Source organism: Ascidiella aspersa, chromosome 3 (assembly GCF_963924565.1).
Source record: "Ascidiella aspersa chromosome 3, kaAscAspe10.2, whole genome shotgun sequence".
Lineage (NCBI taxonomy): Eukaryota > Metazoa > Chordata > Ascidiacea > Phlebobranchia > Ascidiidae > Ascidiella > Ascidiella aspersa.
This window is the reverse complement of record NC_139449.1, coordinates 10,551,502-10,569,613: the sequence shown is the minus strand read 5'-3', so window position 1 is coordinate 10,569,613 and position 18,112 is coordinate 10,551,502. Positions and strand designations below refer to the sequence as shown.

Here is an 18,112-nt window from a genome sequence, read left to right as displayed (position 1 = left end):
TTAGTTTGTAACTAATATAAAGACAGCAAGAAACCACTTAAATGAAGAAAAACATGTTTCCGCCCGGCTCGAACCGGGGACTTTCGAGTGTAAAGCGATCGTGATAACCACTACACTACGGAAACGGTTCATGTGTTGTTAAACTATTGATCATTGCATAATTGAAAACACATAGGCCAAAAAGCGAAAAGAAACAATTTAGGTTGCAAATAATATTAAGACATCGGGAAACCACTTAAATAAAAACATTCATGTTTCCGCCCGGGCTCGAACCGGGGATCTTTCGCGTGTGAGGCGAACGTGATAACCACTACACTACGGAAACGGTTCATGTGTTGTTAAACTATTCATCATTGGATAGTTGAAACAAATGAGTCATAATGCGAAAAGAAACAATTCAGGTTGTAAATAATATTAAGACAGCAGGAGAACACTTGAATGAAGAAAAACATGTTTCCGCCCGGGCTCGAACCGGGGACCTTTCGCGTGTTAGGCGAACGTGATAACCACTACACTACGGAAACGGTTAATGTGTTGTTAAACTATTGATCATTGGATAGTTGAAACAAATGAGCCATAATGCGAAAAGAAACAGGTCAGGTTGTAAATAATATTAAGACAGCGGGAGAACACTTGAATGAAGAAAAACATGTTTCCGCCCGGGCTCGAACCGGGGACCTTTCGCGTGTAAACCGAACGTGATAAACCCTACACTAAGGAAACGGTTGATAAAATAATAAACAGTTGGTGTGTTAGAACTTAAACTCAAATAATCCCTAACGGGAAAATAAATATCAAAGGTCATTAATATTATGAAGACAGCATAGGACCATACGAATAAAAAAACAGGTTTCCGCCCGCGCTCGGACCGGGGACCAATCGCGTGTTAGGCGAACGTGATAAGCACTACACTAAGCAACGGTTGACCTGTAATTAAACTATTGGTCATTGGATAGCTGAAAAAAATAAGCCATTGAACGAAAATAAACAATTTAGCTTGTAAATGATATTAAGACAGCAAGAAACCACATAAATGAAGAAAAACATGTTTCCGTTCTGGGTCAAACCGGGGACCTTTCGCGTGTAAAGCGATCGTGATAACCACTATACTACGGAAACGGTTCATGTGTTGTTAAACTATTGATCATTGGATATTTGAAACAAATGAGCCATAATGCGAAAAGAAACAAGTCAGGTTGTAAATAACATTAAGACAGCGGGAAAACACTTGAATGAAGAAAAACATGTTTCCGCCCGGGCCCGAACCGGGGATCTATCGCGTGTTAGGCGAACGTGATAAGCACTACACTACGAAACGGTTTTTCTGTTATTAAACTATTGGTCATTGGATAGCTGAAAAAAATAAGCCATAAAGCGAAAATCAACAATTTAGTTTGTAACTAATATAAAGACAGCAAGAAACCACTTAAATGAAGAAAAACATGTTTCCGCCCGGGCTCGAACCGGGGACTTTCGAGTGTAAAGCGATCGTGATAACCACTACACTACGGAAACGGTTCATGTGTTGTTAAACTATTGATCATTGCATAATTGAAAACACATAGGCCAAAAAGCGAAAAGAAACAATTTAGGTTGCAAATAATATTAAGACATCGGGAAACCACTTAAATAAAAACATTCATGTTTCCGCCCGGGTTCGAACCGGGGACCTTTCGCGTGTTAGGCGAACGTGATAACCACTACACTACGGAAACGGTTCATGTATTGTTAAACTATTCATCATTGGATAGTTGAGACAAATGAGCCATAATGCGAAAAGAAACAATTCAGGTTGTAAATAATATTAAGACAGCGGGAAAACACTTGAATGAAGAAAAACATGTTTCCGCCCGGGCTCGAACCGGGGACCTTTCGCGTGTTAGGCGAACGTGATAACCACTACACTACGGAAACGGTTCATGTGCTGTTAAACTATTCGTCATGGGAAAGTTGAAACAAATGAGCCATAATGCGAAAAGAAACAAGTCAGGTTGTAAATGATATTAAGACAGAGGGAAAACACTTGAATGAAGAAACACATGTTTCCGCCCTGGCTCGACCGGGGACCTTTCGCGTGTTAGGCGAACGTGATAACCACTACACTACGGAAACGGTTATCGTATTATTAAACTATTGATCATTGTACAATTGAAAACACATAGGCCATAAAGCGAAAAGAAGCAATTTAGGTTGTAAATAATATTAAGACAGCAGAAAACCACTTAAATGAAGAAAAACATGTTTCCGCCCGGGCTCAATCCGGGGACTTTCGCGTGTAAAGCGAACGTGATAACCACTACACTACGGAAACGGTGCAAATGTTGTTAAACTATTGATCATTGCACAATTGTAAACCCATAGGCCATAAAGCGAAAAGAAACAATTTAGGTTGCAAATAATATTAAGACATCGGGAAACCACCAAAATGAAAACATTCATGTTTCCGCCCGGGCTCGAACCGGGGACCTTTCGCGTGTGAGGCGAACGTGATAACCACTACACTACGGAAACGGTTGATAAAATAATAAACAGTTGGTGAATTATAATTTACACTAAAATAATCCCTAACGCGAAATTACTAATTAAGGTCATTAATATAATTAAGACAGCAGAAAAACACTCGAATGAAAAAAACGTGTTTCCACACGGGCTCGAACCGGGGACCTTTCGCGTGTGAGGCGATCGTGATAACCACTACACTACGGAAACGGTTGATAAAATAATACAATTTGGTGTGTTATGATTAACACTCAAATAATCCCTAACGCGAAAATTACTATTTGAGGTCATTAATATATGTAAGACAGCAGAAAACCACTGAAATGAAAACATCCATGTTTCCGCCCTGGATCCAACCGGGGACCTTTTGCGTGTGAGGCGAATGTGACAAACACTAGGCCTACACTACGGAAACGTTTCATGTGTTGTTAAACTATTCATCATTGTACAATTGAAAACACATAGGCCATAAAGCGAAAAGAAACAATTTAGTTTGCAAATAATCTTAAAACATCGGGAAACCACTCAAATGAAGAAAAACATGTTTCCGCCCGGGCTCGAACCGGGGACCTTTCGCGTGTTAGGCGAACGTGATAACCACTACACTACGGAAACGGTTCATGTGTTGTTAAACTATTGATCATTGGATAGTTGAAACAAATGAGCCAAAATGCGAAAAGCAACAAGTCAGGTTGTAAATAATATTAAGACCGCGGGAAAACACTTGAATGAAGAAAAACATATTTTCGCCCGGGCTCGAACCTGGGACCTTTCGCGTGTTAGGCGAACGTGATGACCACTACACTGCGCAAACGGTTCATGTGTTGTTAAACTATTGATCATTGCATAATTGAAAACACATAGGCCATAAAGCGAAAAGAAACAATTTAGGTTGCAAATAATATTAAGACATCGGGAAACCACTAAAATGAAAAAAACATGTTTCCACCCGGGCTCGAACCGGGGACCTTTCGCGTGTTAGGCGAACGTGATAACCACTACACTACGGAAACGGTTGATAAAATAGTAAAAAGTTGGTGTCTTATGATTTACACTCAAATAATCCCTAACGCGAAAATTACTATTTGAGGTCATTTATATATGTAAGACAGCAGAAAACCACTGAAATGAAAACATCAATGTTTCCGCCCTGGATCCAACCGGGGACCTTTTGCGTGTGAGGCGAATGTGACAAACACTAGGCCTACACTACGGAAACGGTTCATGTGTTGTTAAACTATTGATCATGGTACAATTGAAAACACATAGGCCATAAAGCGAAAAGAAACAATTTAGTTTGCAAATAATCTTAAAACATCGGGAAACCACTCAAATGAAGAAAAACATGTTTCCGCCCGGGCTCGAACCGGGGACCTTTCGCGTGTTAGGCGAACGTGATAACCACTACACTACGGAAACGGTTCATGTGTTGTTAAATTATTGATCATTGGATAGTTGAAACAAATGAGCCATAATGCGAAAAGCAACAAGTCAGGTTGTAAATAATATTAAGACAGCGGGAAAACACTTGAATGAAGAAAAACATGTTTCCGCCCGGGCTCCAACCGGGGACCTTTCGCGTGTTAGGCGAACGTGATAACCACTACACTACGGAAACGGTTCATGTGTTGTTAAACTATTCATCATTGGATAGTTGAAACAAATGAGCCATAATGCGAAAAGACACAAGTCAGGTTGTAAAAAATATTAAGATAGCGGGAAAACACTTGAATGAAGAAAAACATGTTTCCGCCCGGGCTCGAACCGGGGACCTTTCGCGTGTTAGGCGAACGTGATAACCACTACACTACGGAAACGGTTCATGTGCTGTTAAACTATTCGTCATGGGAAAGTTGAAACAAATGAGCCATAATGCGAAAAGAAACAATTCAGGTTGTAAATAATATTAAGACAGCGGGAAAACACTTGAGTGAAGAAAAACATGTTTCCACCCGCGCTCGAACCGGGGACCTATCGCGTATTAGGCGAACGTGATAAGCACTACACTAAGAAACGGTTGACCTGTAATTAAACTATTGGTCATTGGATAGCTGAAAAAAATAAGCCATTGAACGAAAATAAACAATTTAGCTTGTAAATGATATTAAGACAGCAAGAAACCACATAAATGAAGAAAAACATGTTTCCGCCCGGGCTCAAACCGGGGACCTTTCGCGTGTAAAGCGATCGTGATAACCACTATGCTACGGAAACGGTTCATGTGTTGTTAAACTATTGATCATTGGATAGTTGAAACAAATGAGCCATAATGCGAAAAGAAACAAGTCAGGTTGTAAATAACATTAAGACAGCGGGAAACCACTCAAATGAAGAAAAACATGTTTCCGCCCGGGCTAGAACCGGGGACCTTTCGCGTGTTAGGCGAACGTGATGACCACTACACTACTCAAACGGTTCATGTGTTGTTAAACTATTGATCATTGCATAATTGAAAACACATAGGCCATAAAGCGAAAAGAAACAATTTAGGTTGCAAATAATATTAACACATCGGGAAACCACTAAAATGAAAACATTCATGTTTCCGCCCGGGCTCGAACCGGGGACCTTTCGCGTGTGAGGCGAACGTGATAACCACTACACTACGGAAACGGTTGATAAACTAACAAACAGTTGGTGTGTTATAATTTACACTCAAATAATCCCTAACGCGAAATTACTATTTAAGGTCATTAATATAATTAAGACAGCAGAAAACCACTCGAATGAAAAAAAACATGTTTCCACCCGGGCTCGAACCGGGGACCTTTCGCGGGTGAGGCGAACGTGATAACCACTACACTACGGAAAGGGTTTATGTGTTGTTAAACTATTGATCATTGCATAATTGAAAACACATAGGCCATCAAGCGAAAAGAAACAACTTAGGTTGCAAATAATATTAAGACATCGGGAAACCACTCAAATGAAAACATTCATGTTTTCCCCCGGGTTCGAACCGGGGACCTTTAGCGTGTAAAGCGAACGTGATAAACCCTACACTACGGAAACGGTTGATAAAATAATAAACAGTTGGTGTGTTAGAACTTAAACTCAAATAATCCCTAACGGGAAAAGAAATATTTAAGGTCATTAATATTATGAAGACAGCATAGGACCATACGAATAAAAAACAGGTTTCCACCCGCGCTCGGACCGGGGACCTATCGCGTATTAGGCGAACGTGATAAGCACTACACTATGCAAAGGTTGACCTGTAATTAAACTATTGGTCATTGGATAGCTGAAAAAAAATAAGCCATTGAACGAAAATAAACAATTTAGCTTGTAAATGATATTAATACAGCAAGAAACCACATAAATGAAGAACAACATGTTTCCGCCCTGGGTCAAACCGGGGACTTTTCGCGTGTAAAGCGATCGTGATAACCACTATACTATACGGACACGGTTCATGTGTTGTTAAACTATTGATCATTGGATACTTGAAACAAATGAGCCATAATGCGAAAAGAAACAAGTCAGGTTGTAAATAACTTTAAGACAGCGGGAAAACACTTGAATGAAGAAAAACATGTTTTCGCCCGGGCTCGAACCGGGGACCTTTCGCGTGTTAGGCGAACGTGATAACCACTACACTACGCAAACGGTTCATGTGCTGTTAAATTATTCGTCATTGGAAAGTTGAAACAAATGAGCCATAATGCGAAAAGAAACAATTCAGGTTTTAAATAATATTAAGACAGCGGGGAAAACACTTGAATGAAGAAAAACATGTTTCCGCCAGGGCTCGAACCAGGGACCTATCACGTGTGAGGTGAACGTGATAACCACTACACTACGGAAACGGTTGATAAAATAATAAAAAGTTGGTGTCTTATGATTTACACTCAAATAATCCCTAACGCGAAAATTACTATTTGAGATCATTAATATAATTAAGACAGCAGAAAACCACTCGAATGAAAAAAACATGTTTCCACCCGGTCTCGAACCGGGGACCTTTCGCGTGTGAGGCGAACGTGATAACCACTACACTACGGAAACGGTTGATAAAATAATAAAAAGTTGGTGTCTTATGATTTACACTCAAATAATCCCTAACGCGAAAATTACTATTTGAGATCATTAATATAATTAAGACAGCAGAAAACCACTCGAATGAAAAAAACATGTTTCCACCCGGTCTCGAACCGGGGACCTTTCGCGTGTGAGGCGAACGTGATAACCACTACACTACGGAAACGGTTGATAAAATAATAAAAAGTTGGTGTCTTATGATTTACACTCAAATAATCCCTAACGCGAAAATTACTATTTGAGATCATTAATATAATTAAGACAGCAGAAAACCACTCAAATGAAAACATCCATGTTTACGCCCTGGATCGAACCGGGGACCTTTTGCGTGTGAGGCGAATGTGACAAACACTAGGCCTACACTACGGAAACGGTTCATGTGTTGTTAAACTATTGATCATTGTACAATTGAAAACACATAGCCCATCAATCGAAAAGAAACAATTTAGTTTGCAAATAATATTAAAACATCGGGAAACCACTCAAATGAAGAAAAACATGTTTCCGCCCGGGCTCGAACCGGGGACCTTTCGCGTGTTAGGCGAACGTGATAAGCACAACACTACGGAAACGGTTCATGTGCTGTTAAACTATTCGTCATGGGAAAGTTGAAACAAATGAGCCATAATGCGAAATAAACAATTTAGGTTGCAAATAATATTAAGACATCGGGAAACCACTAAAATGAAAACATTCATGTTTCCGCCCGGGCTCGAACCGGGGACCTTTCGCGTGTGAGGCGAACGTGATAACCACTACACTACGGAAACGGTTGATAAAATAATAAACAGTTGGTGTGTTACAACTTAAACTCAAATAATCCCTAACGGGATAAGAAATATTTAAGGTCATTAATATTATGAAGCAGCATAGGACCATACGAATAAAAAAACAGGTTTTCACCCGCGCTCGGACCGGGGACCTATCGCGTGTTAGGCGAACGTGATAAGCACTCCACTAAGAAACGGTTGACCTGTAATTAAACTATTGGTCATTGGACAGCTGAAAAAAATAAGCCATTGAACGAAAATAAACAATTTAGCTTGTAAATGATATTAAGACAGCAAGAAACCACATAAATGAAGAAAAACATGTTTCCGCCCTGGGTCAAACCGGGGACCTTTCGCGTGTAAAGCGATCATGATAACCACTATACTACGGAAACGGTTCATATGTTGTTAAACTATTGATCATTGGATAGTTGAAACAAATGAGCCATAATGCGAAAAGAAACAAGTCAGGTTGTAAATAACATTAAGACAGCGGGAAAACACTTGAATGAAGAAAAACATATTTTCGCCCGGGCTCGAAACTGGGACCTTTCGCGTGTAAAGCGAACATGATAAACCCTACACTACGGAAACGGTTGATAAAATAATAAACAGTTGGTGTGTTACAACTTAAACTCAAATAATCCCTAACGGGAAAAGAAATATTTAAGGTCATTAATATTATGAAGACAGCATAGGACCATACGAATAAAAAAACAGGTTTCCACCCGCGCTCGGACCGGGGACCTATCGCGTGTTAGGCGAACGTAATAACCACTGCACTACGGAAACGGTTCATGTGTTGTTAAATTATTGATCATTGGATAGTTGAAACAAATGAGCCATAATGCGAAAAGAAACAAGTCAGGTTGTAAATAACATTAAGACAGCGGGAAAACACTTGAATGTAGAAAAACATGTTTTCGCCCGGGCTCGAACCGGGGACCTTTCGCGTGTTAGGCGAACGTGATAACCACTACACTACGCAAACGGTTCATGTGCTGTTAAACTATTCGTCATTGGAAAGTTGAAACAAATGAGCCATAATGCGAAAAGAAACAATTCAGGTTTTAAATAATATTAAGACAGCGGGAAAACACTTGAATGAAGAAAAACATGTTTTCGCCCGGGCTCGAACCGGGGACCTTTCGCGTGTTAGGCGAACGTGATAACCACTACACTACGCAAACGGTTCATGTGCTGTTAAACTATTCGTCATTGGAAAGTTGAAACAAATGAGCCATAATGCGAAAAGAAACAATTCAGGTTTTAAATAATATTAAGACAGCGGGAAAACACTTGAGTGAAGAAAAACATGTTTCCGCCGGGATCGAACCGAGGACCTTTCGCGTGTTAGGCGAAGGTGATAACCAATACACTACGGAAACGGTTCATGTGTTGTTAAACTATTGATCATTGGATAGTTGAAATAAATGAGCCATAATGCGAAAAGAAACAAGTCAGGTTGTAAATAATATTAAGACAGCGGGAAAACACTTGAATGAAGAAAAACATCCATGTTTCCGCCCTGGATCGAACCGGGGACCTTTCGCGTGTTAGGCGAAGTTGATAACCAATACACTACGGAAACGGTTCATGTGCTGTTAAACTATTCGTCATTGGAAGGTTGAAACAAATGAGTCATAATGCGAAAAGAAACAATTCAGGTTTTAAATAATGTTAAGACAGCGGGAAAACACTTGAGTGAAGAAAAACATGTTTCCGCCCGGGCTCGAACCGGGGACCTTTCGCGTGTTAGGCAAACGTGATAACCACTACACTACGGAAACGGTTCATGTGTTGTTAAACTATTGATCATTGCACAATTGTAAACCCATAGGCCATAAAGCGAAAAGAAACCATTTATGTTGCAAATGATATTAAGACATCGGGAAACCACTATAATGAAAACATTCATGTTTTCCCCCGGGCTCGAACCGGGGACCTTTCGCGTGTAAAGCGAACGTGATAAACCCAACACTACGGAAACGGTTGATAAAATAATAAAAAGTTGGTGTCTTATGATTTACACTCAAATAATCCCTAACGCGAAAATTACTATTTGAGATCATTAATATAATTAAGACAGCAGAAAACCACTCGAATGAAAAAAACATGTTTCCACCCGGTCTCGAACGGGGACCTTTCGCGTGTGAGGCGAACGTGATAACCACTACACTACGGAAACGGTTGATAAACTAACAAACAGTTGGTGTGTTATAATTTACACTCAAATAATCCCTAACGCGAAATTACTATTTAAGGTCATTAATATAATTAAGACAGCAGAAAACCACTCGAATGAAAAAAAACATGTTTCCACCCGGGCTCGAACCGGGGACCTTTCGCGGGTGAGGCGAACGTGATAACCACTACACTACGGAAAGGGTTTATGTGTTGTTAAACTATTGATCATTGCATAATTGAAAACACATAGGCCATCAAGCGAAAAGAAACAACTTAGGTTGCAAATAATATTAAGACATCGGGAAACCACTCAAATGAAAACATTCATGTTTTCCCCCGGGTTCGAACCGGGGACCTTTAGCGTGTAAAGCGAACGTGATAAACCCTACACTACGGAAACGGTTGATAAAATAATAAACAGTTGGTGTGTTAGAACTTAAACTCAAATAATCCCTAACGGGAAAAGAAATATTTAAGGTCATTAATATTATGAAGACAGCATAGGACCATACGAATAAAAAACAGGTTTCCACCCGCGCTCGGACCGGGGACCTATCGCGTATTAGGCGAACGTGATAAGCACTACACTATGCAAAGGTTGACCTGTAATTAAACTATTGGTCATTGGATAGCTGAAAAAAATAAGCCATTGAACGAAAATAAACAATTTAGCTTGTAAATGATATTAATACAGCAAGAAACCACATAAATGAAGAACAACATGTTTCCGCCCTGGGTCAAACCGGGGACCTTTCGCGTGTAAAGCGATCGTGATAACCACTATACTATACGGACACGGTTCATGTGTTGTTGAACTATTGATCATTGGATACTTGAAACAAATGAGCCATAATGCGAAAAGAAACAAGTCAGGTTGTAAATAACTTTAAGACAGCGGGAAAACACTTGAATGAAGAAAAACATGTTTTCGCCCGGGCTCGAACCGGGGACCTTTCGCGTGTTAGGCGAACGTGATAACCACTACACTACGCAAACGGTTCATGTGCTGTTAAACTATTCGTCATTGGAAAGTTGAAACAAATGAGCCATAATGCGAAAAGAAACAATTCAGGTTTTAAATAATATTAAGACAGCGGGGAAAACACTTGAATGAAGAAAAACATGTTTCCGCCAGGGCTCGAACCAGGGACCTATCACGTGTGAGGTGAACGTGATAACCACTACACTACGGAAACGGTTGACAAAATAATAAAAAGTTGGTGTCTTATGATTTACACTCAAATAATCCCTAACGCGAAAATTACTATTTGAGATCATTAATATAATTAAGACAGCAGAAAACCACTCGAATGAAAAAAACATGTTTCCACCCGGTCTCGAACCGGGGACCTTTCGCGTGTGAGGCGAACGTGATAACCACTACACTACGGAAACGGTTGATAAAATAATAAAAAGTTGGTGTCTTATGATTTACACTCAAATAATCCCTAACGCGAAAATTACTATTTGAGATCATTAATATAATTAAGACAGCAGAAAACCACTCAAATGAAAACATCCATGTTTACGCCCTGGATCGAACCGGGGACCTTTTGCGTGTGAGGCGAATGTGACAAACACTAGGCCTACACTACGGAAACGGTTCATGTGTTGTTAAACTATTGATCATTGTACAATTGAAAACACATAGCCCATCAATCGAAAAGAAACAATTTAGTTTGCAAATAATATTAAAACATCGGGAAACCACTCAAATGAAGAAAAACATGTTTCCGCCCGGGCTCGAACCGGGGACCTTTCGCGTGTTAGGCGAACGTGATAAGCACAACACTACGGAAACGGTTCATGTGCTGTTAAACTATTCGTCATGGGAAAGTTGAAACAAATGAGCCATAATGCGAAATAAACAATTTAGGTTGCAAATAATATTAAGACATCGGGAAACCACTAAAATGAAAACATTCATGTTTCCGCCCGGGCTCGAACCGGGGACCTTTCGCGTGTGAGGCGAACGTGATAACCACTACACTACGGAAACGGTTGATAAAATAATAAACAGTTGGTGTGTTACAACTTAAACTCAAATAATCCCTAACGGGAAAAGAAATATTTAAGGTCATTAATATTATGAAGCAGCATAGGACCATACGAATAAAAAAACAGGTTTTCACCCGCGCTCGGACCGGGGACCTATCGCGTGTTAGGCGAACGTGATAAGCACTCCACTAAGAAACGGTTGACCTGTAATTAAACTATTGGTCATTGGACAGCTGAAAAAAATAAGCCATTGAACGAAAATAAACAATTTAGCTTGTAAATGATATTAAGACAGCAAGAAACCACATAAATGAAGAAAAACATGTTTCCGCCCTGGGTCAAACCGGGGACCTTTCGCGTGTAAAGCGATCGTAATAACCACTGCACTACGGAAACGGTTCATGTGTTGTTAAACTATTGATCATTGGATAGTTGAAACAAATGAGCCATAATGCGAAAAGAAACAAGTCAGGTTGTAAATAACATTAAGACAGCGGGAAAACACTTGAATGTAGAAAAACATGTTTTCGCCCGGGCTCGAACCGGGGACCTTTCGCGTGTTAGGCGAACGTGATAACCACTACACTACGCAAACGGTTCATGTGCTGTTAAACTATTCGTCATTGGAAAGTTGAAACAAATGAGCCATAATGCGAAAAGAAACAATTCAGGTTTTAAATAATATTAAGACAGCGGGAAAACACTTGAATGAAGAAAAACATGTTTTCGCCCGGGCTCGAACCGGGGACCTTTCGCGTGTTAGGCGAACGTGATAACCACTACACTACGCAAACGGTTCATGTGCTGTTAAACTATTCGTCATTGGAAAGTTGAAACAAATGAGCCATAATGCGAAAAGAAACAATTCAGGTTTTAAATAATATTAAGACAGCGGGAAAACACTTGAGTGAAGAAAAACATGTTTCCGCCGGGATCGAACCGAGGACCTTTCGCGTGTTAGGCGAAGGTGATAACCAATACACTACGGAAACGGTTCATGTGTTGTTAAACTATAGATCATTGGATAGTTGAAATAAATGAGCCATAATGCGAAAAGAAACAAGTCAGGTTGTAAATAATATTAAGACAGCGGGAAAACACTTGAATGAAGAAAAACATCCATGTTTCCGCCCTGGATCGAACCGGGGACCTTTCGCGTGTTAGGCGAAGTTGATAACCAATACACTACGGAAACGGTTCATGTGCTGTTAAACTATTCGTCATTGGAAGGTTGAAACAAATGAGTCATAATGCGAAAAGAAACAATTCAGGTTTTAAATAATGTTAAGACAGCGGGAAAACACTTGAGTGAAGAAAAACATGTTTCCGCCCGGGCTCGAACCGGGGACCTTTCGCGTGTTAGGCAAACGTGATAACCACTACACTACGGAAACGGTTCATGTGTTGTTAAACTATTGATCATTGCACAATTGTAAACCCATAGGCCATAAAGCGAAAAGAAACCATTTATGTTGCAAATGATATTAAGACATCGGGAAACCACTATAATGAAAACATTCATGTTTTCCCCCGGGCTCGAACCGGGGACCTTTCGCGTGTAAAGCGAACGTGATAAACCCAACACTACGGAAACGGTTGATAAAATAATAAAAAGTTGGTGTCTTATGATTTACACTCAAATAATCCCTAACGCGAAAATTACTATTTGAGATCATTAATATAATTAAGACAGCAGAAAACCACTCGAATGAAAAAAACATGTTTCCACCCGGTCTCGAACGGGGACCTTTCGCGTGTGAGGCGAACGTGATAACCACTACACTACGGAAACGGTTGATAAAATAATAAAAAGTTGGTGTCTTATGATTTACACTCAAATAATCCCTAACGCGAAAATTACTATTTGAGATCATTAATATAATTAAGACAGCAGAAAACCACTCAAATGAAAACATCCATGTTTACGCCCTGGATCGAACCGGGGACCTTTTGCGTGTGAGGCGAATGTGACAAACACTAGGCCTACACTACGGAAACGGTTCATGTGTTGTTAAACTATTGATCATTGTACAATTGAAAACACATAGCCCATCAATCGAAAAGAAACAATTTAGTTTGCAAATAATATTAAAACATCGGGAAACCACTCAAATGAAGAAAAACATGTTTCCGCCCGGGCTCGAACCGGGGACCTTTCGCGTGTTAGGCGAACGTGATAAGCACAACACTACGGAAACGGTTCATGTGCTGTTAAACTATTCGTCATGGGAAAGTTGAAACAAATGAGCCATAATGCGAAATAAACAATTTAGGTTGCAAATAATATTAAGACATCGGGAAACCACTAAAATGAAAACATTCATGTTTCCGCCCGGGCTCGAACCGGGGACCTTTCGCGTGTGAGGCGAACGTGATAACCACTACACTACGGAAACGGTTGATAAAATAATAAACAGTTGGTGTGTTACAACTTAAACTCAAATAATCCCTAACGGGATAAGAAATATTTAAGGTCATTAATATTATGAAGCAGCATAGGACCATACGAATAAAAAAACAGGTTTTCACCCGCGCTCGGACCGGGGACCTATCGCGTGTTAGGCGAACGTGATAAGCACTCCACTAAGAAACGGTTGACCTGTAATTAAACTATTGGTCATTGGACAGCTGAAAAAAATAAGCCATTGAACGAAAATAAACAATTTAGCTTGTAAATGATATTAAGACAGCAAGAAACCACATAAATGAAGAAAAACATGTTTCCGCCCTGGGTCAAACCGGGGACCTTTCGCGTGTAAAGCGATCGTGATAACCACTATACTACGGAAACGGTTCATATGTTGTTAAACTATTGATCATTGGATAGTTGAAACAAATGAGCCATAATGCGAAAAGAAACAAGTCAGGTTGTAAATAACATTAAGACAGCGGGAAAACACTTGAATGAAGAAAATCATATTTTCGCCCGGGCTCGAAACTGGGACCTTTCGCGTGTAAAGCGATCGTGATAACCACTATACTACGGAAACGGTTCATATGTTGTTAAACTATTGATCATTGGATAGTTGAAACAAATGAGCCATAATGCGAAAAGAAACAAGTCAGGTTGTAAATAACATTAAGACAGCGGGAAAACACTTGAATGAAGAAAAACATGTTTCGGCCCGGGCCCGAACCGGGGACCTATCGCGTGTTAGGCGAACGTGATAAGCACTACACTACGAAACGGTTTTTCTGTTATTAAACTATTGGTCATTGGATAGCTGAAAAAAATAAGCCATAAAGCGAAAATCAACAATTTAGTTTGTAACTAATATAAAGACAGCAAGAAACCACTTAAATGAAGAAAAACATGTTTCCGCCCGGGCTCGAACCGGGGACTTTCGAGTGTAAAGCGCACGTGATAACCACTACACTACGGAAACGGTGCATAAGTTGTTAAACTATTGATCATTGCACAATTGTAAACCGATAGGCCATAAAGCGAAAAGAAACAATTTAGGTTGCAAATAATATTAAGACATCGGGAAACCACTAAATGAAAACATTCATGTTTCCGCCCGGGCTCGAACCGGGGACCTTTCGCGTGTTAGGCGAACGTGATAACCACTACACTACGGAAACGGTTCATGTGTTGTTGAACTATTGATCATTGCACAATTGTAAACCCATAGGCCATGAAGCGAAAAGAAACAATTTAGGTTGCAAATAATATTAAGACATCGGGAAACCACTAAAATGAAAACATTCATGTTTCCGCCCGGGCTCGAACCGGGGACCTTTCGCGTGTGAGGCGAACGTGATAACCACTACACTACGGAAACGATTGATAAAATAATAAACAGTTGGAGTGTTATAATTTAAACTCAAATAATCCCTAACGCGAAATTACTATTTAAGGTCATTAATATAATTATTACAGCAGAAAACCACTCGAATGAAAAAAACATGTTTCCACCCGGGCTCGAACCGGGGACCTTTCGCGTGTGAGGCGAACGTGATAACCACTACACTACGGAAACGGTTGATAAAATAATAAACAGTTGGTGTGTTATAATTTACAATCAAATAATCCCTAACGCGAAATTACTATTTAAGGTCATTAATATAATTAGGACAACAGAAAACCACTCGAATGAAAAAAACATGTTTCCACCCGGGCTCGAACCGGGGACCTTTCGCGTGAGAGGCGAACCTGATAACCACTACACTACGGAAACGGTTGATGTGTTGTTAAACTATTCATCATTGGATAGTTGAAACAAATGAGCCATAATGCGAAAAGAAACAAGTCAGGTTGTAAATAATATTAAGACAGCGGGAAAACACTTGAATGAAGAAAAACATGTTTCCGCCCGGGCTCGAACCGGGGACCTTTCGCGTGTTAGGCGAACGTGATAACCACTACACTACGGAAACGGTTCATGTGCAGTTAAACTATTCGTCATTGGAAAGTTGAAAATAATGAGCCATAATGCGAAAAGAAACAATTCAGGTTGTAAATAATATTAAGGGAGCGGGAAAACACTTGAGTGAAGAAAAACATGTTTCCGCCCGGGTTCGAACCGGGGACCTTTCGCGTGTTAGGCGAACGTGATAACCACTACACTACGGAAACGGTTAATGTGTTGTTAAACTATTGATCATTGCACAATTGTAAACCCATAGGCCATAAAGCGAAAAGAAACAATTTAGGTTGCAAATAATATTAAGACATCGGGAAACCACTAAAATGAAAACACTCATGTTTCCGCCCGGGTTCGAACCGGGGACCTTTCGCGTGTGAGGCGAACGTGATAAGCACTACACTACGAAACGGTTTATCTGTTATTAAACTATTGGTCATTGGATAGCTGAAAAAAATAAGCCATAAAGCGAAAATCAACAATTTAGTTTGTAACTAATATAAAGACAGCCATAAACCACTTGAATGAAGAAAAACATGTTTCCGCCCGGGCTCGAACCAGGGACCTATCGCGTGTTAGGCGAACGTGATAAGCACTACACTACGAAACGGTTTTTCTGTTATTAAACTATTGGTCATTGGATAGCTGAAAAAAATAAGCCATAAAGCGAAAATCAACAATTTAGTTTGTAACTAATATAAAGACAGCAAGAAACCACTTAAATGAAGAAAACATGTTTCCGCCCGGGCTCGAACTGGGGACTTTCGCGTGTAAAGCGAACGTGATAACCACTACACTACGGAAACGGTTCATGTGTTGTTAAACTATTGATCATTGCACAATTGTAAAACTATAGGCCATAAAGCGAAAAGAAACAATTTAGGTTGCAAATTATATTAAGACATCGGGAAACCACTCAAATGAAAACATTCATGTTTCCGCCCGGGCTCGAACCGGGGACCTTTCGCGTGTGAGGCGAACGTGATAACAACTACACTACGGAAACGGTTGATAAAATAATAAACAGTTGGTGTGTTATAATTTACACTCAAATAATCCCTAACGCGAAATTACTATTTAAGGTCATTAATATAATTGAGACAGCAGAAAACCACTCGAATGAAAAAAACCTGTTCCACCCGGGCTCAAACCGGGGACCTTTCGCGTGTAAAGCGAACGTGATAACCACTACACTACGAAAACGGTGCGTATGTTGTTAAACTATTGATCATTGGATAGTTGAAACAAATGAGCCATAATGCGAAAAGAAACAAGTCAGGTTGAAAATAACATTAAGACAGCGGGAAAACACTTGAATAAAGAAAAACATGTTTTCGCCCGGGCTCGAACCGGGGACCTTTCGCGTGTTAGGCGAACGTGATAACCACTAAAATACGGAAACGGTTCATGTGCTGTTAAACTATTCGTCATTGGAAAGTTGAAACAAATGAGCCATGATGCGAAAAGAAACAATTCAGGTTTTAAATAATATTAAGACAGCGGGAAAACACTTGAATGAAGAAAAACATGTTTCCGCCCGGGCTCGAACCAGGGACCTTTCGTGTGTTAGGCGAACGTGATAAGCACTACACTACGAAACGGTTTTTCTGTTATTAAATTATTGGTCATTGGATAGCTGAAAAAAATAAGCCACAAAGCGAAAATCAACAATTTAGTTTGTAACTAATATAAAGACAGCAAGAAACCACTTAAATGAAGAAAAGCATGTTTCCGCCCGGGCTCGAACCGGGGACCTTTCGCGTGTGAGGCGAAGGTGATAACAACTACACTACGGCAACGGTTGATAAAATAATAAACAGTTGGTGTGTTATAATTTACACTCAAACAATCCCTAACGCGAAATTACTATTTAAGGTCATTAATATAATTAAGACAGCAGAAAACCACTCGAATGAAAAAAATTTGTTTCCGCCCTGGGTCGAACCAGGGACCTTTCGTGTGTTAGGCGAACGTGATAAGCACTACACTACGAAACGGTTTTTCTGTTATTAAATTATTGGTCATTGGATAGCTGAAAAAAATAAGCCATAATGCGAAAAGAAACAATTCAGGTTGTAAATAATATTAAGACAGCGGGAAAACACTTGAGTGAAGAAAAACATGTTTCCGCCCGGGCTCGAACCGGGGACTTTCGAGTGTAAAGCTAACGTGATAACCACTACACTACGGAAACGGTTCATGTGTTGTTAAACTATTGATCATTGCACAATAGTAAACCCATAGGCCATC

The 18,112-nt window shown here is 39.9% G+C and overlaps 51 non-coding genes across 51 annotated transcripts; all 51 read right to left on the bottom strand.

Moving 5' to 3' along the window:
• Positions 1–252: 252 nt before the first annotated feature.
• On the bottom strand, positions 253–325 carry Trnav-cac (transfer RNA valine (anticodon CAC)). Its single transcript has one exon. It is a non-coding gene; the product is annotated as a tRNA-Val (tRNA).
• A 126-nt stretch (positions 326–451) lies between these two features.
• Trnav-aac (transfer RNA valine (anticodon AAC)) lies at positions 452–524 on the bottom strand. The gene has a single exon. It is a non-coding gene; the product is annotated as a tRNA-Val (tRNA).
• A 919-nt stretch (positions 525–1,443) lies between these two features.
• Trnav-uac (transfer RNA valine (anticodon UAC)) lies at positions 1,444–1,515 on the bottom strand. The gene has a single exon. It is a non-coding gene; the product is annotated as a tRNA-Val (tRNA).
• Positions 1,516–1,642: 127 nt separating this feature from the next.
• Positions 1,643–1,715, bottom strand: Trnav-aac (transfer RNA valine (anticodon AAC)). The gene has a single exon. It is a non-coding gene; the product is annotated as a tRNA-Val (tRNA).
• Positions 1,716–1,841: 126 nt separating this feature from the next.
• Positions 1,842–1,914, bottom strand: Trnav-aac (transfer RNA valine (anticodon AAC)). Its single transcript has one exon. It is a non-coding gene; the product is annotated as a tRNA-Val (tRNA).
• A 325-nt stretch (positions 1,915–2,239) lies between these two features.
• Trnav-uac (transfer RNA valine (anticodon UAC)) lies at positions 2,240–2,311 on the bottom strand. The gene has a single exon. It is a non-coding gene; the product is annotated as a tRNA-Val (tRNA).
• A 127-nt stretch (positions 2,312–2,438) lies between these two features.
• Trnav-cac (transfer RNA valine (anticodon CAC)) lies at positions 2,439–2,511 on the bottom strand. The gene has a single exon. It is a non-coding gene; the product is annotated as a tRNA-Val (tRNA).
• A 125-nt stretch (positions 2,512–2,636) lies between these two features.
• Trnav-cac (transfer RNA valine (anticodon CAC)) lies at positions 2,637–2,709 on the bottom strand. The gene has a single exon. It is a non-coding gene; the product is annotated as a tRNA-Val (tRNA).
• A 332-nt stretch (positions 2,710–3,041) lies between these two features.
• Trnav-aac (transfer RNA valine (anticodon AAC)) lies at positions 3,042–3,114 on the bottom strand. The gene has a single exon. It is a non-coding gene; the product is annotated as a tRNA-Val (tRNA).
• A 325-nt stretch (positions 3,115–3,439) lies between these two features.
• Positions 3,440–3,512, bottom strand: Trnav-aac (transfer RNA valine (anticodon AAC)). The gene has a single exon. It is a non-coding gene; the product is annotated as a tRNA-Val (tRNA).
• Positions 3,513–3,845: 333 nt separating this feature from the next.
• Positions 3,846–3,918, bottom strand: Trnav-aac (transfer RNA valine (anticodon AAC)). Its single transcript has one exon. It is a non-coding gene; the product is annotated as a tRNA-Val (tRNA).
• Positions 3,919–4,044: 126 nt separating this feature from the next.
• Positions 4,045–4,117, bottom strand: Trnav-aac (transfer RNA valine (anticodon AAC)). The gene has a single exon. It is a non-coding gene; the product is annotated as a tRNA-Val (tRNA).
• A 126-nt stretch (positions 4,118–4,243) lies between these two features.
• On the bottom strand, positions 4,244–4,316 carry Trnav-aac (transfer RNA valine (anticodon AAC)). The gene has a single exon. It is a non-coding gene; the product is annotated as a tRNA-Val (tRNA).
• A 523-nt stretch (positions 4,317–4,839) lies between these two features.
• Trnav-aac (transfer RNA valine (anticodon AAC)) lies at positions 4,840–4,908 on the bottom strand. Its single transcript has one exon. It is a non-coding gene; the product is annotated as a tRNA-Val (tRNA).
• Positions 4,909–5,039: 131 nt separating this feature from the next.
• Positions 5,040–5,112, bottom strand: Trnav-cac (transfer RNA valine (anticodon CAC)). Its single transcript has one exon. It is a non-coding gene; the product is annotated as a tRNA-Val (tRNA).
• Positions 5,113–5,238: 126 nt separating this feature from the next.
• Positions 5,239–5,311, bottom strand: Trnav-cac (transfer RNA valine (anticodon CAC)). The gene has a single exon. It is a non-coding gene; the product is annotated as a tRNA-Val (tRNA).
• A 724-nt stretch (positions 5,312–6,035) lies between these two features.
• Trnav-aac (transfer RNA valine (anticodon AAC)) lies at positions 6,036–6,108 on the bottom strand. Its single transcript has one exon. It is a non-coding gene; the product is annotated as a tRNA-Val (tRNA).
• Positions 6,109–6,235: 127 nt separating this feature from the next.
• Positions 6,236–6,308, bottom strand: Trnav-cac (transfer RNA valine (anticodon CAC)). Its single transcript has one exon. It is a non-coding gene; the product is annotated as a tRNA-Val (tRNA).
• A 126-nt stretch (positions 6,309–6,434) lies between these two features.
• On the bottom strand, positions 6,435–6,507 carry Trnav-cac (transfer RNA valine (anticodon CAC)). Its single transcript has one exon. It is a non-coding gene; the product is annotated as a tRNA-Val (tRNA).
• A 126-nt stretch (positions 6,508–6,633) lies between these two features.
• Positions 6,634–6,706, bottom strand: Trnav-cac (transfer RNA valine (anticodon CAC)). The gene has a single exon. It is a non-coding gene; the product is annotated as a tRNA-Val (tRNA).
• A 333-nt stretch (positions 6,707–7,039) lies between these two features.
• On the bottom strand, positions 7,040–7,112 carry Trnav-aac (transfer RNA valine (anticodon AAC)). The gene has a single exon. It is a non-coding gene; the product is annotated as a tRNA-Val (tRNA).
• A 125-nt stretch (positions 7,113–7,237) lies between these two features.
• Positions 7,238–7,310, bottom strand: Trnav-cac (transfer RNA valine (anticodon CAC)). The gene has a single exon. It is a non-coding gene; the product is annotated as a tRNA-Val (tRNA).
• Positions 7,311–8,228: 918 nt separating this feature from the next.
• On the bottom strand, positions 8,229–8,301 carry Trnav-aac (transfer RNA valine (anticodon AAC)). Its single transcript has one exon. It is a non-coding gene; the product is annotated as a tRNA-Val (tRNA).
• Positions 8,302–8,427: 126 nt separating this feature from the next.
• On the bottom strand, positions 8,428–8,500 carry Trnav-aac (transfer RNA valine (anticodon AAC)). The gene has a single exon. It is a non-coding gene; the product is annotated as a tRNA-Val (tRNA).
• Positions 8,501–9,027: 527 nt separating this feature from the next.
• On the bottom strand, positions 9,028–9,100 carry Trnav-aac (transfer RNA valine (anticodon AAC)). The gene has a single exon. It is a non-coding gene; the product is annotated as a tRNA-Val (tRNA).
• A 326-nt stretch (positions 9,101–9,426) lies between these two features.
• On the bottom strand, positions 9,427–9,498 carry Trnav-cac (transfer RNA valine (anticodon CAC)). Its single transcript has one exon. It is a non-coding gene; the product is annotated as a tRNA-Val (tRNA).
• Positions 9,499–9,624: 126 nt separating this feature from the next.
• On the bottom strand, positions 9,625–9,697 carry Trnav-cac (transfer RNA valine (anticodon CAC)). The gene has a single exon. It is a non-coding gene; the product is annotated as a tRNA-Val (tRNA).
• A 723-nt stretch (positions 9,698–10,420) lies between these two features.
• Positions 10,421–10,493, bottom strand: Trnav-aac (transfer RNA valine (anticodon AAC)). The gene has a single exon. It is a non-coding gene; the product is annotated as a tRNA-Val (tRNA).
• A 127-nt stretch (positions 10,494–10,620) lies between these two features.
• Trnav-cac (transfer RNA valine (anticodon CAC)) lies at positions 10,621–10,693 on the bottom strand. Its single transcript has one exon. It is a non-coding gene; the product is annotated as a tRNA-Val (tRNA).
• Positions 10,694–10,819: 126 nt separating this feature from the next.
• Positions 10,820–10,892, bottom strand: Trnav-cac (transfer RNA valine (anticodon CAC)). The gene has a single exon. It is a non-coding gene; the product is annotated as a tRNA-Val (tRNA).
• Positions 10,893–11,225: 333 nt separating this feature from the next.
• On the bottom strand, positions 11,226–11,298 carry Trnav-aac (transfer RNA valine (anticodon AAC)). Its single transcript has one exon. It is a non-coding gene; the product is annotated as a tRNA-Val (tRNA).
• A 125-nt stretch (positions 11,299–11,423) lies between these two features.
• Trnav-cac (transfer RNA valine (anticodon CAC)) lies at positions 11,424–11,496 on the bottom strand. The gene has a single exon. It is a non-coding gene; the product is annotated as a tRNA-Val (tRNA).
• Positions 11,497–12,017: 521 nt separating this feature from the next.
• Positions 12,018–12,090, bottom strand: Trnav-aac (transfer RNA valine (anticodon AAC)). Its single transcript has one exon. It is a non-coding gene; the product is annotated as a tRNA-Val (tRNA).
• A 126-nt stretch (positions 12,091–12,216) lies between these two features.
• On the bottom strand, positions 12,217–12,289 carry Trnav-aac (transfer RNA valine (anticodon AAC)). Its single transcript has one exon. It is a non-coding gene; the product is annotated as a tRNA-Val (tRNA).
• A 527-nt stretch (positions 12,290–12,816) lies between these two features.
• Trnav-aac (transfer RNA valine (anticodon AAC)) lies at positions 12,817–12,889 on the bottom strand. The gene has a single exon. It is a non-coding gene; the product is annotated as a tRNA-Val (tRNA).
• A 326-nt stretch (positions 12,890–13,215) lies between these two features.
• Positions 13,216–13,287, bottom strand: Trnav-cac (transfer RNA valine (anticodon CAC)). Its single transcript has one exon. It is a non-coding gene; the product is annotated as a tRNA-Val (tRNA).
• A 333-nt stretch (positions 13,288–13,620) lies between these two features.
• On the bottom strand, positions 13,621–13,693 carry Trnav-aac (transfer RNA valine (anticodon AAC)). Its single transcript has one exon. It is a non-coding gene; the product is annotated as a tRNA-Val (tRNA).
• Positions 13,694–13,818: 125 nt separating this feature from the next.
• Positions 13,819–13,891, bottom strand: Trnav-cac (transfer RNA valine (anticodon CAC)). Its single transcript has one exon. It is a non-coding gene; the product is annotated as a tRNA-Val (tRNA).
• Positions 13,892–14,809: 918 nt separating this feature from the next.
• Positions 14,810–14,881, bottom strand: Trnav-uac (transfer RNA valine (anticodon UAC)). The gene has a single exon. It is a non-coding gene; the product is annotated as a tRNA-Val (tRNA).
• A 126-nt stretch (positions 14,882–15,007) lies between these two features.
• Trnav-aac (transfer RNA valine (anticodon AAC)) lies at positions 15,008–15,080 on the bottom strand. Its single transcript has one exon. It is a non-coding gene; the product is annotated as a tRNA-Val (tRNA).
• Positions 15,081–15,207: 127 nt separating this feature from the next.
• Trnav-cac (transfer RNA valine (anticodon CAC)) lies at positions 15,208–15,280 on the bottom strand. Its single transcript has one exon. It is a non-coding gene; the product is annotated as a tRNA-Val (tRNA).
• A 125-nt stretch (positions 15,281–15,405) lies between these two features.
• Positions 15,406–15,478, bottom strand: Trnav-cac (transfer RNA valine (anticodon CAC)). Its single transcript has one exon. It is a non-coding gene; the product is annotated as a tRNA-Val (tRNA).
• Positions 15,479–15,603: 125 nt separating this feature from the next.
• On the bottom strand, positions 15,604–15,676 carry Trnae-cuc (transfer RNA glutamic acid (anticodon CUC)). Its single transcript has one exon. It is a non-coding gene; the product is annotated as a tRNA-Glu (tRNA).
• A 126-nt stretch (positions 15,677–15,802) lies between these two features.
• On the bottom strand, positions 15,803–15,875 carry Trnav-aac (transfer RNA valine (anticodon AAC)). Its single transcript has one exon. It is a non-coding gene; the product is annotated as a tRNA-Val (tRNA).
• Positions 15,876–16,001: 126 nt separating this feature from the next.
• Trnav-aac (transfer RNA valine (anticodon AAC)) lies at positions 16,002–16,074 on the bottom strand. Its single transcript has one exon. It is a non-coding gene; the product is annotated as a tRNA-Val (tRNA).
• Positions 16,075–16,201: 127 nt separating this feature from the next.
• On the bottom strand, positions 16,202–16,273 carry Trnav-cac (transfer RNA valine (anticodon CAC)). Its single transcript has one exon. It is a non-coding gene; the product is annotated as a tRNA-Val (tRNA).
• A 323-nt stretch (positions 16,274–16,596) lies between these two features.
• Positions 16,597–16,668, bottom strand: Trnav-uac (transfer RNA valine (anticodon UAC)). The gene has a single exon. It is a non-coding gene; the product is annotated as a tRNA-Val (tRNA).
• Positions 16,669–16,795: 127 nt separating this feature from the next.
• Trnav-cac (transfer RNA valine (anticodon CAC)) lies at positions 16,796–16,868 on the bottom strand. The gene has a single exon. It is a non-coding gene; the product is annotated as a tRNA-Val (tRNA).
• A 125-nt stretch (positions 16,869–16,993) lies between these two features.
• On the bottom strand, positions 16,994–17,065 carry Trnav-uac (transfer RNA valine (anticodon UAC)). The gene has a single exon. It is a non-coding gene; the product is annotated as a tRNA-Val (tRNA).
• A 523-nt stretch (positions 17,066–17,588) lies between these two features.
• On the bottom strand, positions 17,589–17,661 carry Trnav-cac (transfer RNA valine (anticodon CAC)). The gene has a single exon. It is a non-coding gene; the product is annotated as a tRNA-Val (tRNA).
• A 323-nt stretch (positions 17,662–17,984) lies between these two features.
• Positions 17,985–18,056, bottom strand: Trnav-uac (transfer RNA valine (anticodon UAC)). Its single transcript has one exon. It is a non-coding gene; the product is annotated as a tRNA-Val (tRNA).
• Positions 18,057–18,112: the final 56 nt, after the last annotated feature.